This window comes from Larus michahellis, unplaced genomic scaffold (assembly GCF_964199755.1).
Source record: "Larus michahellis unplaced genomic scaffold, bLarMic1.1 SCAFFOLD_159, whole genome shotgun sequence".
Taxonomy (NCBI): Eukaryota; Metazoa; Chordata; class Aves; order Charadriiformes; family Laridae; genus Larus; species Larus michahellis.
Window position 1 is genome coordinate 73,508 of NW_027436126.1, and position 6,163 is coordinate 79,670.

The window sequence follows — 6,163 nt, forward strand, 5'->3', positions numbered from 1 at the left end:
TCCTTGCCCCGGTGCCGGACCCCTGAGCCCTTCCCTCCCTCCTGAAGCCGTTGCTCTTGCAGTGTCCGACATTTACTCTCCCCTGCTGGGAGTGCACAGCTTCCTACTGATAGAATTGGCTGAGTATAATTCTTGTACATCTTATATTAGTATTGGGATTAATACTGGTGCTTTAATATTGTTGTTAATTATTTAGTCTTGTCCTATTAAATCTACTTATATTTCAACCCTCATGTTTCCTTGCTTTTCGTGATTCCCCTTTCTGCGTGGGGAGGGGTCACTGGGCGATAGAATAGTTGTCTAAATGACAAGAAATTGTTATGGGTTTTCTGAAAACATAACACGTTTACACTAATGCACGCAGCATGGGCAACAAACAGGAGGAGCTGGAAGCCATTGTGCAGCAGGAAAACTATGATGTAGTCGCCATCACAGAAATGTGGTGGGATGAGTCGCACAACCAGTGCTGCATTAGATGGCTACAGACTCTTCAGAAGGGACGGGCAAGGAAGGAGAGGAGGTGGGGTGACTTTGTATGTGAGGGAGTGTTAGGAATGTCAAGAGCTTAATGATGGTGACAATAGGGTTGAGTGTTTATGGGTGAGAATCAGGGGGAGGGCCAATAAGACAGATATCATGGTGGGAGTCTGTTATACACTGCCCAACCAGGATGCAGAGGTGGATGAAATATCGTACAAGCAGCTGGGAGAAATCTCATGATCGCTGGCCCTTGCCCTGGTGGGAGACTTCAACCTACCTGATACCAGCTGGGAGCACAATACGGCTGAGAGGGAACAGCCTAGGAAGCTCCTGGAGTGTGTTGCGGAGAACTTCCTGACACAGCTGGTGAGGGAGCTGACAAGGGAAAGAGCCCTGCCGGACCTGTTGTTTGTAAATGGAGAAAGACTTGTGGGGGATGTGACAGCTGGAGGCCATCTTGGGCATAGTGACCATGAAATTATTTTCAATTCTCAGAGGAGCAAGGAGGGTGATCAGCAGAACTGCCACCATGGACTTCCAGAGGGCAGACTTTGGTCTTTCCAGGAGGCTGCTTGACAGAGCCACTTGGCAGGCAGTCCTGAAGGGCAAAGGAGTCCAGGAAGGCTGGACATTTTTCAAGACGAAAGTCTTAAAGGTGCAGGAGCAGGCTGTCCCCATGTGATGTAAAATGAGACATCAGGGAAAAAAGACAGCCTGGCTGAACAGAGCGCTACGGTTACAACTCAGGGAAAAAAGGAGAGTTTATGGTCTTTGGAAGAAGGCCACTCAGGAAGGCTACAAGGATGTTGTAAGGCTATGTAGGGAGAAAATTAGCAGGGCCAAAGCCCAACTAGAACTTAAACTGGCTTTGGATGTTAAGAACAAGAAGAAAAGTTCCTATAAACACACTAGTAACAAAAGGAGGACTCGGGAGAATCTCCATCCTTTATCCGATGAAGGCAGTAACATAGTGACAAAGGATGAGGAAAAGGCTGAGGTACTTAGTGCCTTCTTTGACTCCTTCTTTAGTAGTAGAGTGGGTTGTTCCCTGAGTACCCAGACCCCTGAGCTTGTAGACAGGGGCAGGGAGCAGAACAAAGCCCCCATAATCCAAAGGGAGATGGTGAGGGACCTGCTCCAACAGCTAGACATACACAAGTCTATGGGGCTAGGTGGCCTCCACGCGAGGGTACTGAAGGAGCTGGCAGAAGTACTCACCGAGCGACTTTCCATCATTTACCAGCAGTCCTGGTGAACTGGGGAGGTCCCAGTTCACTGGAGGTTAGAAAATGTGATGCCCATCCACAAGAAAGGACGGAAGGAAGATTTGGGGAAGTACGGGCCTGTCAGTCTGACCTCAGTGCCTGGGAAGGTCATGGAACAGATCATGCTGAGTGCCATTATGTGGCACATGAAGGACAACCAGGTGATCAGGCCCAGTCAGCATGGGTTCATGAAAGGCAGGTCCTGCCTGACAAACCTGATCTCCTTCTATGACAGGGTGACCCGCTTGGTGGATGAAGGAAAGGCTGTGGATGTTGTTTACCTGGAGGCTAGTAAAGCCTTTGACAATGTTTCCCACAGCATTCTCCTGGAGAAACTGGCTGCCCATGGCTTGGACAGGTGTACGCTTTGCTGGGTAAAAAACAGGGCGATGGCCAGGCCCAACGAGTGGTGGTGAATGGAATTCAATCCAGTTGGCAGCTGGTCACAAGTGGTGTTCCCCAGGGCTCGGTATCGGGGCCAGTTCTCTTTAATGTCTTTATCAATGATTTGGACGAGGGGATTGAGTGCACCCTCAGTAAGTTTGCAGACGACAGCAGGTTGGGTGGGATTGTCGACCTGCTTGAGGGTAGGATGGCTCCAGAGGCAGATCTGGGCAGGCTGTACCGATGGGCCGAGGCCAACGGTATGAGGTTCCTCAAGGCCAAGTGCCAGGTCCCGCACCTGGGTCACAACAACCCCATGCAGCGATACAGGCTGGGGGAAGAGTGTCTGGAGAGCTGCCTGGCAAAAAAGGACCTGGGGGTGTCAGTTGACAGCTGGCTGGATGTGAGCCAGCAGCATGCCCAGCGTGGCTGAGAAGGACAATAGCATCCTGGCCTGTATCAGGAATAACGTGGCCGGCAGGACTCGAGAGGCTGAGGGCCCTGGGCTCAGTGGTGCAGAGACTGAGGACAGTACAGGAGTAGCCTGAGTGTGCTTGAGGGCTGCTGGTGGAGCCGGTGGAGCTTTCCTTTGTAGTGGAAAACAGCATGAGAAAGAAATAATGCCCCAACATGCAGCTGGGGAGGTGCAGACTGGACACCAGGAGAAAGAAATGTCATTCCAAGGGCAGTGCTGTGGTGCAACACGCCACCCAGAAAGAGTCTGGATCAGCCCAAGGCTTTGTGTTTCAGGGAAGAGCCAGGGAGGATGGAGAGATCTCAGCAAAGGAAGGTGGCAGCAAGGTGGGGCAGCCGGGTGGATGACTGCAGCCTGCAGGGAAAGAGGCAGAGGTGATGGGACACCGTAGGACAGCCTGTGGTGGAGATGACACAGGGATGTGGCAAAGCTGAAAGGCCCCTAACAGAGTCAACCTCTTCATGTCTTGGGCTATGGCTGTTGTCTCTGCTACTGATGCCTACGAGGAGTCAAGTTATCCTTCCAGCACTGGGGTCTCATTGCCTCCTCGTCCATACTTCAGAGGCTGGGAGGTGTCGTACCATAGCGCTGGCCGTGGCATTGCACATCTCCACACCACACTGTGCCAGGAAGAGCCCTGAGGAAGGAGTGAGGGACAGGATCTCCCTTCCTGGGGGCTGGGGGTCAGGCCTTGGCCCTTTGGGTGATGGGGTCAGGCCTTTGCCCTTTGCACTAATGAAACACATCCAGGGTTACTCAGCACCAGAGCCACCTTCACCTTGCTTTTCTCAACCTGTCATCACTGCCTCCAGTTTTCTGCTCTAACCGGACCCTGGGGACAACATCTCAGTGGTGTCCCTCAGTGGGACCTATTAACACTCCAAGAAACTTTGGAGTTTGAACCTGACTTTGACTTCTTGAGAGGTTTTTTCAGCTTCCTCTCAGTGTCTGGGGTTCATGGACTGGGCATCAAACCCACCAGAGGGGTCATTAAAACTCCTTGGGCTGGTTCTCTGCGTCTGAGCTGGGCTGGGCTCCTGGGATGGAGGGAGCTCATGGCAAGCGGGCAACGCCTCAGAGAGACAGCTCTGCCCAGGAGCAGCTCCTCTGCCAAGCGCAGCAGGTCTGAGGGCAGTGCCTGGGTGTCTCAGGGAGATGAGCGAGGCAGAGAGAGAGCTTAAAGGTGTCAGGATTGGGAGGACGACTGAGAGCTCACTGGAGGAGAAATCCTTGCAGCCCTTGGCACAGTAAGCCTCTGGGTGCAGGGCACTGCAGGTGGAGTTCCTGGAGGCATCTCCTAAAGCTGGCACAGCCGCAGCTTATGGGATCTGTAAGGAGGCGGAGGGGGAGGAAGGGTCTTGTTATGAAATGTGAATAGCCGTGAAGCCAGGGTGTGCAGGCAGGGGTGCCCAGGGCTGTCCTTGAGCAGGGTCCCTGCACCCCGTGGGTCTGTGTGCCGGGGCAGGGACTCTGCCGGCTGCCAGGGTCAGCTCTCAGCCTGCCCCGGGAGACCCCCACGGGCATGTGGGGAGAAGCTTTGGAGAAAGAGCAACCGCTGGCAGGGGAGGGTCCTGCTGTTGAGAGGGTGCTGCGTGGGTGAGGGCTGCTCACAGCTGCAGATCACTGCAGGACGTTCCCTGGAGATTTTTCAAGAAGCACAGCACGGCAGGGGCTACCTGCAAGGGAAGGATCCTGTTCTTCCAATCTTCTGCTCCGGGTTGTCTGGGTGGGCGATGGGACAGAGAAATTCATCTCTCAGTTGAGGAGGGGGCACTGAAATTCCAAATCTGTTTCTCTTAGAAGTGAATAATCCAGGGAGGATTGGAAATCAACAACTGAATCTCTGCCCCTGCAACGATACTGCTCTCAGCAGCACAAAGCTGATCTCGCAAAAAGATATGAATGAAATTATTCTGAGGAAAGAGAAGTCATTTTGGGGAAAATTTTGGGAAATGGAATAGGATGGGCCCAAAGAAGTCTGCCTTAACTTGCCAAGGTCTTCTCCTCTTTCAACAGTCCCTCATGCCCAGAGTGAACAAATGTCCAATGGCAGCTCCATCACCCAGTTCCTCCTCCTGCCATTGGCAGACACAAGGGAGCTGCAGCTCTTGCACTTCGGGCTCTTCCTGGGCACCTACCTGGCTGCCCTCCTGGCCAACGGCCTCATCATCACCACCATCGCCTGTGACCACCGCCTCCACACCCCCATGTACTTCTTCCTCCTCAGCCTCGCCCTCCTTGACCTGGGCTCCATCTCCACCACTGTCCCCAAAGCCATGGCCAATTCTCTCTGGGACATCAGTGATATTTCCTACTTGGGATGTGTTGCACAGGTCTTTTTCTTTGTTTTCTGTGCTGCAACAGAGTTTTATCTTCTCACTGTCATGTCCTATGACCGCTACGTTGCCATCTGCAAAGCCCTGCACTACGGGACCCTCCTGGGCAGCAGAGCTTGTGTCCACATGGCAGCAGCTGCCTGGGGCAGTGGGTTTCTCACTGCTCTCCTGCACACGGCCAGTACATTTTCCCTACCCCTCTGCCAGGGCAATGCTGTGGGCCAGTTCTTCTGTGAAATCCCCCAGATCCTCAAGCTCTCCTGCTCAGATGCCTAACTCAGGGAAGCTGGGCTTCTCATATTAAGTTGCTTTTTAGCTTTTGTGTGTTTTGTTTTCATTGTGCTGTCCTATGTGCAGATCTTCAGGGCTGTGCTGAGGATTCCCTCTGAGCAGGGACGGCACAAAGCCTTTTCCACATGCCTCCCTCACCTGGCCATGGTCTCCCTGTTTGTCAGCACTGCCATGTTTGCTTACCTGAAGCCCCCCTCCGTCTCCTTCCCATCCCTGGATCTGGTGATCACAGTGCTGTACTCAGTGGTGCCTCCAGCAGTGAACCCCCTCATCTACAGCATGAGGAACAAGGAAGTCAAGGATGAAGTTTTGAAACTATTTTAATGGTGTCTACTTCAGATTAATAAGGTGGCCATTATACCACTACGGCTCCAACTGTACATCAGGAAAAAGCAGGACTAACTATTCTTCATATTTGTCTTTCTTATTTCGTTGTGGTTTTTTAATGTTTTGTTGTTGTTGTTTTGTTTGTTTGTTTGCTTTATACCTGTGATTTTCTTCTTGGTCTCCTACATGTTTTTCTCTTGACCCAAATACCTAAGGTATGTATGGATCTGGGCTCCCTGGTTAGATAAACTCAATAAAGAAGCCAGCAGAAAATTATTAGTTTCTGCTTCCATCTCTTCACTTCTCCTCTGGAGCTGTCCGAGCAGCCCCAGCATGCAGGAGGGGTTCGGGAGGAAAATGCCCATCTGCTCCATGGAGGATCTGCCCTGGGGGCCCTTGGGGCTGCCCCGGCTGCCTCGCTGGGCACTCTGCCTCTGCTGTCTGCGAGTCGGGGCTGCTGCTTCCCTGGAGCCATGGCCAAGGACAGCAGCAGGATGTGGCATTTCCAGTGCTGGTTTCTCCTCACACCCCCACTGTCCTGCTGTGCCCTTGCCTTTGTGTTCCCCCTAAGGTCTCGTGTACCTTGTGACCGTCCTGATGTCTCT

At 52.7% G+C, this 6,163-nt stretch overlaps 1 pseudogene; it reads left to right on the plus strand.

Annotated features, from left to right (window-relative positions):
- Window positions 1-4,643: 4,643 nt before the first annotated feature.
- LOC141737056 (olfactory receptor 14J1-like) lies at window positions 4,644-5,555 on the plus strand (annotated as a pseudogene).
- The last annotated feature ends 608 nt before the right edge of the window (window positions 5,556-6,163 follow it).